Source organism: Meriones unguiculatus, chromosome 8, assembly GCF_030254825.1.
Source record: "Meriones unguiculatus strain TT.TT164.6M chromosome 8, Bangor_MerUng_6.1, whole genome shotgun sequence".
NCBI classification, from domain to species: domain Eukaryota; kingdom Metazoa; phylum Chordata; class Mammalia; order Rodentia; family Muridae; genus Meriones; species Meriones unguiculatus.
This window is the reverse complement of record NC_083356.1, coordinates 40,662,129-40,674,745: the sequence shown is the minus strand read 5'-3', so window position 1 is coordinate 40,674,745 and position 12,617 is coordinate 40,662,129. Positions and strand designations below refer to the sequence as shown.

The window sequence follows — 12,617 nt, the reverse complement described above, 5'->3', positions numbered from 1 at the left end:
TATGAAATCATATGTATATGGTTTCACATAATTTATATATATTACATGAAAGCAGAAAGAAGACTACTTGGGAAAAGTAAAGGTCACAGTAGAAGGGAGAGGGACACGGGAGAGTTTTGGTTAAAGTACATGATATACTTGAATAGAAATGCTATTTATGAGATTATAACTTTGTTAACAAAAATACATTGATAATGTTTTTATAAAAGAATGCAAAGGATATATTATGAGCCACTCTGGTATTTTGGGGTGGGACATATCTGGAAAATCTATGGGAATAAAATCTGGATGGGTGAAGCAACTTGTTTTATGTTGCAGAGAGAATGCGTTATCATATTGAGGCAAGAATCTAACTCAGAGTTATTTCTGTTGTTCCATCTGGTTGCATGTTATTCTTGATCATTAACTATTAGTGTCTATTCCCAACCATCTCCTATATAATCTCCTCTTCCTAAAACACAGTCTTTTGTCTTAAGTAACCTCATACAACCATTGTAGAAATCAGTAGGGAAGTTTCTCAAGAAGTTAAAAAATAGAACCTATCATATGACCTTGATCTACCACTCCTGGGCTAATACCTAACCTCATACATGCTTAGTGCAGCTCTGCTCACAATAGCCTAGATAGCAGCCGCAAGCAGAGAAATAAATTATGAGAATATGCAATATGGACATACAATGGAATTTTATTCGGCTGTAAAAAAAACGAGATCACGGTTCTTTCAGCTTCAGTCCCACTTTTTTATTGTTCTTCATAACAGTTAGTTATTAGTCTTAACTTTTAAGGCATGAGGATAGAAAATTACTAAAATTTTACAAGTTGAAGACAAGGTAACCCCCTGTAAGCATAGGCTGTTGTATAACTCAAACACTGATTTCTGTATCCCCGTATCTGGTTGTAATCCTTGTTCTGAGAATCTCCTTGCTCAATGTTGTATAAACATTTGTCCCCAGCTGTCCCCTGATATTACGATAAAACAGCTTGTAATCATTTACCGAGGAGGGGAGACAATAGGGATGGACTTTCTGCCAGCCAGGGAGGGAGGAGTTAGAGGAGGAAGAAGGAATTCAGCCATGAGCAGATGTCTGGGAGGGTCCAAAGAGAGTTCAGCAAGGAAAGCTACAAGGTGCAAGTTTCTCTGGGGTGCACACTGGGAGGAAGCCAAATTAGCTTAGAGGGTTAAAAATAGAGTAATGACTGCTCAGTTCTTGTGCTTTGTGTTCCAGACTGGGAAATGCCTCACAAACCACTCAGACACTGGTCTCGGCTAGATATTGATGGCTTATTAACAGTCCTTTGTAACCTGATTGGATCAGGGCCACAGTAAGTACTTGGGAGCCTCACTGTGACATACACAAGGTCTCACAGTAGGGTTTTTATAGAAAAATAACCAAATACAAAAGACATGGTGAGGGTGCTGGTCATTGCTTTTAGGGCCTGCCTACCTGTTGGGCTTGTCTAACCAAGATGATAACTAGAGAGGAATTCAGTGTATTCTTTGTGTCAGACCTACCTAAACATCCTAGACAAGGATCTGTGATCCCACAAACTAGTGCCCTCCCAAAATCCAACCCCCAACTTTATAGACTGTCTCTGCCACTTGGCTTTGTTTCTAACCTATGGCTCATATGGTAAGTAAGTTCTAGTCACCTGAAATTTGACCTCAATTTTCAAATCATTTGGCAAACTTTCCTGGCATTGAAATTTCTGAGCTGTACATGAGAAAATCCCCATAATCCTATATTCTTTGTTTCTCATTAATTTATGGATAAGTTTCTGTAAGGTTTAACTAAAAATTTTAACTTTATGGGTTAATTACTCATACAGTTGATTATTTGATATACACACATGTATATATATATATATATATCTCTTATCTGTGCATGATATATGTATATGTAGATATCATGTATATAATGTGCATATCTGTTTGTGATATACAGATGTCAGTAATATTACGTTGAATTTATAGGAACAACTCAATTATATGATCTGATAATAACAAGTTCTAATGTAGCACTTTTTATGCCAGAAAGACTTTCAAATACATCTCATAATCCAGTCTTTTAAACCATACATCAGTCTATTAAGGTTAGTACCATTGTTTTCACTCTCATTATCTAGATGAACACCCAGAAACAGAAGTTAAATAAGTTGTATAGTTTTTTTCTGATTCAGCTTCAGGATATCTGTCTCCTGAGCCTTTGCTTTTGTCTTCTGCACCCTCCATACTACTGGACTTGAAGCTGCCATACCTGAGTATATTCTTACATGAATTCACATATTAAAACCCAAACTCCCATAGTAATTGCATTGAGGCAGAGCCTTACAGAGGTCATGAGGTCATGAAATGGGGGTCCCTCTTGAATGGTGGGATCAGTGCTCTTTCATAAGAGCTCCCACACTCCTAGATTCTAATTTCTGACATGTAAAAGAGACATATAGGATGTATTCTTTACATACCAGAGAACAGACCTTCTGGACACGAAATCTTCCAGCCCATAGGACTGTGAGAAACAAATTTCTATTGTTTATAAGCTGCCTATTTTAAGGTATTTGGCTGTGTCAGTTTAAAAGTGGCAGAGGATGCTTATAATCCCAGCAGTTGGGAGGTAAAGGAGAGAGGATCAGGAACTTAAAGCCAGCTATGGCTCAATAGAATGTTCAAAGTTTGCCTGGGCCAAATAAGAACTTGTCACAAACAAACAAAATCACACAAATGAGTAAAGTTTTAGAAAGTTAAATATGCAGAGGAACAACATTTATTTCAAAATGCAGCAATACTGTTATCCATAGGAGCACATGCCTATACATACTGTCCGTGAGAAAGGATCTCAGGTGGCCTCCCTTTCCTAAGATTACAGGTATGTGCCACCATGCCTGGCTTAAACAGATTTTTAATTCCTTCGGCCATTTGGTCATTTGACATTTGGTGAATATTTGTTGAGTATTTGCCCATGTGTATTTGTGCATATTAATCTTAGGATATGTAGTATGTGTATGTGGTGTGTGTGTGTGTGTGTGTGTGTGCACATGTTGGGACAAACAGTTATTTCCTGTTCTCAAATAAAAATTCGTTTGTTTAGGCCACTGTCACATCCTTTTTGAGGACTGTCTCAAATTCTTTTAATTGCTTGTGTTTTGGAAGGAGGTGGAGTTAAAAAGAGAGAAGGAAACAGGCAATTAGCTTTAGGAAATCCACTTACACAGTGAAGTGAAGAGGATAACCAGTTTGCTACATAACGGCCTCTTCTTACTCCGTCTATTCATGCTCTATCCCTGAAGTGGTTGCATCTTTCTAGCCATTGCTGACTGAAGCATTGTGACTCCCTATGAGTGATTAGGTGAATTAAGAGTTATAGGTAGGTTAAATTTGCCTCTCTGTAAGTCATTGAGCCTTGAGTAACTGAATTCAGTCCTGATTAGAAGAGATAGCAGAGATAGCAAAACAGGATTTGGAGAGCAAATGATATTAGAGGTTGTTTAAGGTTTTTTTTTTTTTTTTTTTTTTTTTTTTTGTATTGTTAGGTCTTCCTAACAAAAACTTCCTGGTGCCTAACTATACCTGCCATGATTCTTTTTCTTGACACAAAATGACCCTTGACTTTAACAGACATTGACTACTCATCTTTCTTTCACTGAGAAAACATTTGGAAAATTTCCTTCCAAATCCAACCACTGTGATGGTGCTTTCACGGTGTCATTGGCTCTACACATGGCAAGACTTTCACTCCTTCACTGTGAAAATGTAGGCTGTTGAACAATCTTTGCTTCTTTTTTAGCAAAGAGTGCCTGTAGCAGTGATAGTCATCAGTAGCCTGAAGAGTAGCTATAATGGTGAGGACAGGCTAAAATGACTGAGTTCAGTGAGGGGGCAGGTCAGTAATTTTGCTCAGCAATTGTGTGATAGCAGCTGCTATGACAGGAGGCATATCAGCCTGCTCCCGGTTAATGCACTGAGTGGTTTCCAAAGTCGATGGCAACAGCTGGGCAACAATATAGGTTTTAATGGAAACTTAGACAGAAGCTCTAGAAAAATCAGAGGGAGTGACTCTTCCTTGGTGAGTAGACCTGAAGAGTTCTCTGTTCATTTAAGTACCTGCTGATGAATACAGAAGCAGAACGGTCATAGCGACTGTCTATCTGCCACACTTCCTGTGCCTGAAGTGCGGGGATGGATATTGCGTTACATAGTCTTTAAAACCCTCCTCCAGCTTTGTGGTTGACTCTGAGATCCTTAGAGCCAAATCGGCAGTGAAAGCAGCCAAAAGATGCACATTCACGAGACACGTGAACTCAGTGGCCTGTAAGTCATGGTGCATCTGTGGCTCCAATGGGTTGCATGATGGAAAAATCCAGTCGATGATGTTGGATGTTTACTCTGCCATTCCTTACAGGGAGTCTCCAGGAACACAAAATTAACACTGTATGTGAAGATGAAGGTGGGTCTTTTTAGGAGAACATTAAGATGGATACCATACAGAGAGTGCATTAAGTCAGTGGTTCTCAACCTGTGGGTTGTGGCTCCTTCTGCAACCCTCTCTCTCCAAAATTGCTTGCATTAAGATTCACAATAGTAGCAAAATTACAGATAGGAAGTAGCGACAAAAATAATTTTATGGTTGGGGGGGTCATCACATCCTGAGAAACTGTATTAAAGGGTCGCAGCATTAGGAATGGTAAGAACCACTGAGTAAATAAAATTTTGAGCAAATGATGTAATATTTAGTGTTTGATATTGAAGGTGCACAGGTGGGTTGTTTTCTTTTCTCTTCTTCTTTTCCATCTGCAGGTTCTAAAGACTGTTTGCCTCTTCAGAACGGCACAATCATGTGGGCAAAAACATTAACCTGCATCCTTAGAAAATTAGTTGAGCCCATTCCTAGTTGAATTTGTTCAACTTCTTGTTAGTGAGAAGGAAAGGATAGTGGAAAAGAATAAAGGAACTTTGTTGGGAGAATAATTTTATCACTCTTGAAGCAGGACTAGTATGTGGATAAACTTCCCATCTCACCACAGACATAGACTGCACAGATAGGTATTTTGAGGAATAGTTGAAATACTGGGTAAATGAAAAAAGAATTAAGGGACAGCCAAGATGAGACAAAGCAGTGGTATTTCTGACTTAACAAGTTGCAACTGTAGAATGCACTTTGTTGGGATATAGGTTTAAAATCTAGCAGAGACCATAACCGTATAAAATTTCAGGAGAAGGGAATTAAAAAGAATCATAACTGAGACTCCTAATAGCAGGGTCAGAAAGACTGAAGAGGCTAGTCTCTAACTAGATAGGACTGCTCGTCAAAGGAGGGGAACGCCAAACTACCCACAAAAACTTCAACCCTAAATTTACCCTGCCCACAAGATGTGCAGGGATGAAGAGAGAACAGAGATTGAGGGAATGTGTAACCAATGCTTGGCCCCACCTGAGACCCACTCTATGGGACAGCACCAAACCCTAACACTGTTAATGATACTCTGATAAGTTTTCGGACAGGAGCGAAGCATAGCTGTCCTCTGAGCAGTTCCACCTAACAGTGGATGAAACACAGCCAAACAATGGGTGGAATGCAGGGAGCCTTGTGGAAGAGTGGAGAGAAGGATAGAAGGGCCTGGAGGGGATAGGAGCTCCACAAGAAGATCAACAGGGACAACTAACCTGGGCTCAGGGCAGGGGGGCTTACAGAGACTGATGCACTAATCAAGGACCATGCATAGACTGGGCCTAGGCTCCTACATGTAGGAGCCAATGGGCAATGGGCAGCTTGGTCTTCATGTGGGTTCCCTAGAAAGGGGAGTGGGGGCTGTCTGTGACATGGACTCTGTGGCCTGCTTTTTGATCACTTCCCCCTGGAGAGGTTGCATTGCCAGGCCAAAGGGAAAGAAGATGTGCTCATTCCAGATGTGATTTGATGTGCTGGGATGGGTTGCTGGTGGTGGTGGGGCTCTCCTTGTCTGAGGAGCATGGAAGGGGGGATAGTGGGAAGAGAGAGGGAAGTTGGAACCAAGAGGAGCGGAGTGAGTGGGCTACGATTGGGATGTAACATGAATAATAAAAAAGAATCATCTTATGAGCCCCTCATATTAGTCTGTCACTCAGAATATATGTAAGGGCGACTTTTGCCTTGTAGATCATAATCTCTTCCCGTATGGGAGGTGGCTGTGGGAGGGCAGGGCTCAGCTCTGGTGTCAAAATGATAAAATGCCATGTGGATTCCCAGGAATGATAGTGGAGGCTTCCTTTTCTTGGTAGCACTTAATCCTGTATAGAAGACACCTCCCTTTGCAGCTCTAACGGGGCTCATTCTCTTTATCAGAATTACACTTCAATCTCTCTACCCATGGATCAGCCATAGTCCATTTGGAAGGCTTAGAGAATGGTTACCATGTTGGGACATCTGGTGCCTCTCCATCTTTCCTAAAGACATCCATTCATAGGCTTGTACACATAGGAATTCAGGGTGGGGCTTGGGAAATACGACTCATGCATTCAAAGAAACCAGATTAGTTCAGTTTTCTTTCAGCTATGCTAACCTTCAGGGGAAAAAGAAGCCATCTATATATTGCAACAGCATCTAAAAGGAAGCCAACCTCCCAGGGCACTGGGACCTTACTTTCAGTGAGGTCACCATCATGGCTTGACTTCAGTGTTAGCTCTTTCCTGTAGTCACATTCAGCAGATGGAATGAGGAAACTCATAAAAACAGAAATCTGACAGTAGGCACAAGGCTTTTCCATGCGTGGGGCATTTTGTTCTTTAGTGTTTCACTCTCTGAATGTTACTGAGAGCGTTCAACAACCTTAGACACCTGAACTTTGTCTCATCACTTTATCCTTATTTATGCTCAGATTTGTTTATTTTTATTTTATGTGTATGGGGCTATTGCCTGCATGTGTCTGTGCACCATTTATGTGCCAGGTTCTCAGAGGTCAGGAGAAAGTTTCAGATACCTTGGAACTGGAGTTACAGATGGTTATGAGACACCATGAGGGTTCTGGGACTAGAACCTGGATCCTCTGAAAGATTAGACAGTGTTCTTAACTGATGAGCCATCTCCAACCCTGCTTTATTATTTGAAGTGAGGAAACCAAGGCCCTGTATTTAAATGACTTTCTCAAGTGACCTGGAGAGAATGAACTTGAAATGTTTACCACCGAATTTAGTTTTCTTTACCACAACAAGTCTGTAAGAGGACTTTTCCTAGAGGCCCCAAGGCTTTCGTAATGCCTGATGAAATCGCCTGGCCAAAACAGCTTAGTTCATCCTGTATCTCCCGCTCCTCTCCCATTCTGTTAGCGGGCTAATCAACAGTGTTGCAACGGTCCATTTCAGCTGTCAGCTAACTTTAGTGCACAAGAGAATCACAACATGAATTTTGAAAGTGGAATTTCTTCATCTTATTTCTGGAGATTTTGGGTGTGGGTCTGAGAAGGACCAGGCCCTTCATTTTTTAAAAACCTATCCCTAGTTACTCTGTGTGTGGTGGTGTAAAACACTTTATAATCATAGTTCATGTATTTTTTCTACTTAATTAAGCAGTATCAAGTGGGGAACTACATAGTTTGTTTTTCTCCTGTGTTTTTGTCTTTGAATTCATAATGTTCAATCATCTCTTAGTTCTCTCTGCATGTTCTTCCCAGAGTTAAGACACTGCCACTGCATTACATAACTGTTCTATAACTCGATATCATCAAAATTGTTTTAGGCTCATTTGCTCTGGGTAGCTTCACCCAATTTCTCATGCTGCAGTGACTTAGAAGTAGGCAATCTGTTTAGCAATTATGTATTTTCTAGCTTGAACAGCTTAGAGCCTGGTGTATTAAGAAGTGTCCAAAACTTACAAGATACGGCTTTCAACTACTGCAATTTCCATAACTAACCTTGATAAGCCTTTGGGTTCAGCTGTATTGCTCTGAGTGTAATGATATCTTTACCCCATAAGACTGATGTGAAAATTAAAAAAATCAACATGATGAGATATGTTGATTTTGTAAACTGAAGACATTAAATAAATACCTATTGACTTAGTTAATATAGACCGGATGCTTATCAATGACTTTTTCCCCTGAAGGTTAGCATAGCTGAAAGAAAACTGAACTAATTTGGTTTCTTTGAATGCATGAGTCGTATTTCCCAAGCCCCACCCTAAATTCCTATGTGTACAAGCCTATGAATGGATGTCTTTAGGAAAGATGGAGAGGCACCAGATGTCCCAACATGGTAACCATTCTCTAAGCCTTCCAAATGGACTATGGCTGATCCATGGGTAGAGAGAGTGAAGTGTAATTCTGATAAAGAGAATGAGCCCCGTTAGAGCTGCAAAGGGAGGTGTCTTCATTTGTGGTGTCAGACCAATGTGGGCGAAGATGAGGAGTCAGAGTGCCTGAACCTCTGGAGTCTGAAGCTTTGTACCAATAGAAGTTCTTAGAAAGAAAAGAAATGTTGTGTTTTAATGAGGGAAGGGAGCAGCAAGAGCAGAAGCAGCAAAGAGTTACCACCTTCCAATGCAGGGGAAGGTCATGACTGGCTGAAAGGGAAGGATTGATAGATAGACATGGGTCTCCACTGAGGATTAAGTGGAGAAACCTGGGGAGGGATGCAGAGGACTGAACTGTCCAGGCTTCTTCAGGCTTTGTTCTAGAATAGACTAGATTTTTTTTCCCTATCCTAAGCCTTCTTTTAGACAGACCTTCTTTGTGCAGATGACACCCAAAATATGTCTTTAGTCAACAGCACTGTGACCTTTAAAAGGTCATAGGCTTCTGACCTTTACTTGGTCAACAATTCCAAGACATGTTTTTTGGGTCTCTCTAACTCAATACATCCCCAAACTCAACATTGATCCTAATCTTTCGTTCTTTGAATCATTTTATGATACAGATAGAGCCACTTGCACGGGCCACTTTCATTCTTTTTAATTGATTAATTAAATGATTAATTCTAATTAGTCATTGTATGTGGTTCATTTTCAACCCTGACAATTTACTAAATTGTCACACTTCAGACTGAATTTCTTCACTCATGCAATAAGCATGGCTACCTTATCATTCAAATGAATCCCTGATTGTCATGCTAGTTGGCTTCTCTACATCTTCTGTCCCAGTTCCTTGTTTTAGCTTCAGGTAGGTGTCCAAGGGACAGTTTAAAAGGGCAACTTTAATTGTGATCTTGTGTTGTTAGTAAAGGGAGGACTGAACTCAACATGGCAGATGTGGACCTGCATGCTTCTGACAAGTCTTCCTCTGGTTTTTAGCTATACAGCCTCAGCTCACTGGAAGGGTTCATCTCACTCCCACCTCTGGATTTTTCCCCAATGAGTTGGTCAGTGCCAGAGACTCCTCTTACCTTGTCATCCAGTTAACCCTTTCATTTACAGACCACTCCAGAGAATGGTGGTATGAAGCCTCAAACACAGAGTCCTTCTGCTGTGTTGTATGCCCCTAATTCCTTGCTCTTCTCCTTCGTACTTCTCAGCACATCTATTCAGTTTTTAGCACAGGGGGCATAAAACCTAGTAGAGACTCAGTAAGCAGTCATTTCGTAATGAAACTGAGACAACTGCTTTACAAAGATGGCACAGAACTCATTTTTGCACCATTCTACCCAGTGATTTGTCAAACCTCCCTGTTAATGGGCCAGACTTATTCGCAAGCCAGGCATCTAAGATTGTTAACAAAACAACACATTTCTTTCTTTCTTCTGAAACTAATTACTGGTTGCTAAATATTCAAACATATATAGAAAAACCAGTTTCATTACATTATGTTAAGAAATAAATTACTATTCCTAATTGCTTCTAGTAGTTAATTACTTCTAATTATTAGTCTGAGTAATAAATTACTGCTTTTTATTATGTTGTGGGCACAGTTGGAGCATTCGAAAAATGCTATTTCCACTGTTGTTTACATCAGAATGTGTTTACAGAATTATAGACCATAATTACCCAGAATAACTGGTACCACAAAATAATCAACATCTGATAAATTCAATTGAAATATGTCACTTTTTGTCAGCTTATTTAGAAGATCAAACATTGAAATGAGAAACCATGCTTGACTTTTCCAGTCTCCTTAGGGAGCACCAATATGTTAAAATTGAAGTTTTTGTTTTGTTTTGGTTGAATGAGAACTAAATTAGAATTCCTTTTGTTATTTTAAACAAGAAAAATATGCAGGCCTCTATTAGTGCAAAAATTAGGTTACACTGCTAGCATAAAATTCACAGGATGAAATAAATTATGGCTACTTCAGAAGAGTTGTAAGAAATATTGAAGAGTCCAGAATAATTTTTTTTGAGTTGTAACAGTTCTAAGGTGCCCAAACCGAGTACATAACTTAGATATTTCCAACTGTCTGACTCAAATCTGTTATTTTACTTGGTAGTTTGAGAAGAGAGAATATAGTAGCCATTGTAAATCATGGGCTGACATTTGAAAAGAAAAAAAAAATAGTCCCTGCTAATCACAGCAATCAACTATAACCATTGTTTTCTTATCTCCCCCCCCCCCCATCTTTGTATGTCATTACTGCTTATGTGCTAGCTAGACAAGTGTGATGGATAACCTTTATTGTCAACTACAGGGTTTAGAACCATCAAGGAGACAAGTCTCTGAGCTTTCTGGAGTGCTTTCCTGAGAGTGAGAAGACTCAACTTGAATGTGAGTGTCACCATCCCATGAGCCAAGTCTGGGGAATTAAAAGGAGAAGCGATCCAAGAGTGGACGAGCATGTGTGTCTTGGCTTTCTAGCTGTGGACACAGTGTCCCCAGGTATTTTCTGTGGCTGCCACTACATCTTCCCTACTACGGCAGACCTTATCTTAGGCTGTGAGCCCCAGGAGGTCCTTCCTTAAGCTCCTTTTGTGAGGCAGTTTGTCATATCAATGTGAAAAGCCAATTTAACGCACCATATAAGATGTCACCCTTACTATTGCTCTGTAGCACAGCTTGAGATCAGGGATGGAGATACCTCCAGACAATCTGTTGTTGTACAGGATTGTTTTGGCAATTCTGTTTTTTTTTTTTTTTTTTTTTCCATATGAAGTTGAGAATTGTTCTTTCCAGGTCTGTAAAGAACTGTGTTGGTATTTTGATGGTAATTGCATTGAATCTGTAGATTGCTTTTGGCAAGATGCCCATTTTCACTATGTTAATCCTACCAATCTAAGAGCATGGGAGATCTTTCCATCTTCTCATATCTTCTTCAATTTCTTTCTTCAGAGACTTGAAAATTTTTTTTTTCCCAGCAGGTCTTTCACTTGCTTGGTTAGAGGCATACTAGCCCATGGCAGCTGAGTATCCAAGTGGATTTCCTAGTAAGGGGAACAGGGACTGTCTTTGACATGAACTCACAGGCAGGTTCTTTGACCACACTGTGAGGGGAGAGCAGTCTTACCAGGCCACAGAGGAGGACAATGGAGCCAGTCCTGATGAGATCTGATAAGCTAGGGTCAGATGGAAGGGGAGGAGGACCTATCAGTGGATTTGGAGAGAGGCATGGGAGAAGATGAGGGAGGGAGGGAGGGTTGGATTGGAAGGGAATGAGGGAGGGGGCTATGGCTGGGATACAAAGTAAATAAACTATAATTAATATAAAAATAAAAATTTAATTAAAAAAAGATGTCACCCACATTCTTTTTCTTGCGGAATTTGTTCTGGACTGTGACTTGCTTCTAACCATCAGAATGTAAATGGTATGGTGGGGTGCTTTTGATTGCCTAGAAGTGACTGAATAATTAAATATGACTGTTGTAGAACAGATTTGTTTCCCTTGCTGGCTCTGAAGAAACCAAGTCAGAAAAACTCATCTGGCAAGGATCTATGGCTGTGATGGAGTTGAGCCTGGTCTCCAGCCAACAGCTTGCAAGAAGTGAAGGTATCAATCCTTCAGACCCACAGCTGTGAGGAACTGAATTCTACATACAGCTTACTTGAGCTTGGAAATAGATCATTTCCATGGAAGCCTTAAGTGCGTTGTGAGCCCCATTGGATACTCCAACTGCATCTTTGCGAGTTCCTGACAATGAGCTTATAGCAAAGTCATGTCTTAACTCTGGGCCACTGAAATTGGAACATAATAAATTCATCATTCTAAGCTGCTGGACTTGTAGCAACACTCAATTTAGAAGGACTTACATTTTCTCTTGGTAATCTCAATGCTAATTATGGAGTTCCAAGAGGTAGGCCTTCATGCTAAGACTATGGAAGCTGTCAGCAATAAGGTTCTCAACTCCTCTTATGGTCTAGTCTATAATGTAAAGCACACGACTGGGGAAAGAATTCCTACTGGCTTGAAACACATGGAATTGCCATTTCAGTGCCTTTAAGCTTGGGGATGTTGGCAAATTCAAAGCTTTAAGCTCAACTTGTCTGCTAGCAGCCTTTCACTGAGAGTGAGTCTCTTACTTTTAATATTTTTTCTTTCCTTCCTTGTCAAACCAGGAAAGATAAAGTCAGAGATATTTTAGCATTTGATCCACTTTATTTCACTCTACAATCATGGTCTCCTATGGTAAATGTTAACTGCTCCATGTCTCAGGTGAGGAAATTGAGACTCAGAGAAGCACTTGAGCAGTGCAAAGTCACACAGCAGTGTCCACAGGATTCCAGTGTGTCTAG

The 12,617-nt window shown here is 40.3% G+C and overlaps 1 long non-coding RNA gene across 2 annotated transcripts; it reads left to right on the top strand.

The window, feature by feature from the left end:
• Positions 1-1,052: 1,052 nt before the first annotated feature.
• Positions 1,053-12,266, top strand: LOC132655823 (uncharacterized). 2 transcript variants are annotated; one of them, XR_009593699.1, is made up of 4 exons: positions 1,053-1,126; positions 1,227-1,323; positions 10,582-10,769; positions 11,754-12,266. It is a non-coding gene; the product is annotated as an uncharacterized LOC132655823 (long non-coding RNA). The 2 variants fall into 2 exon arrangements; XR_009593700.1 differs by lacking the exon at positions 11,754-12,266 and having other exon boundaries at positions 10,582-11,020.
• The last annotated feature ends 351 nt before the right edge of the window (positions 12,267-12,617 follow it).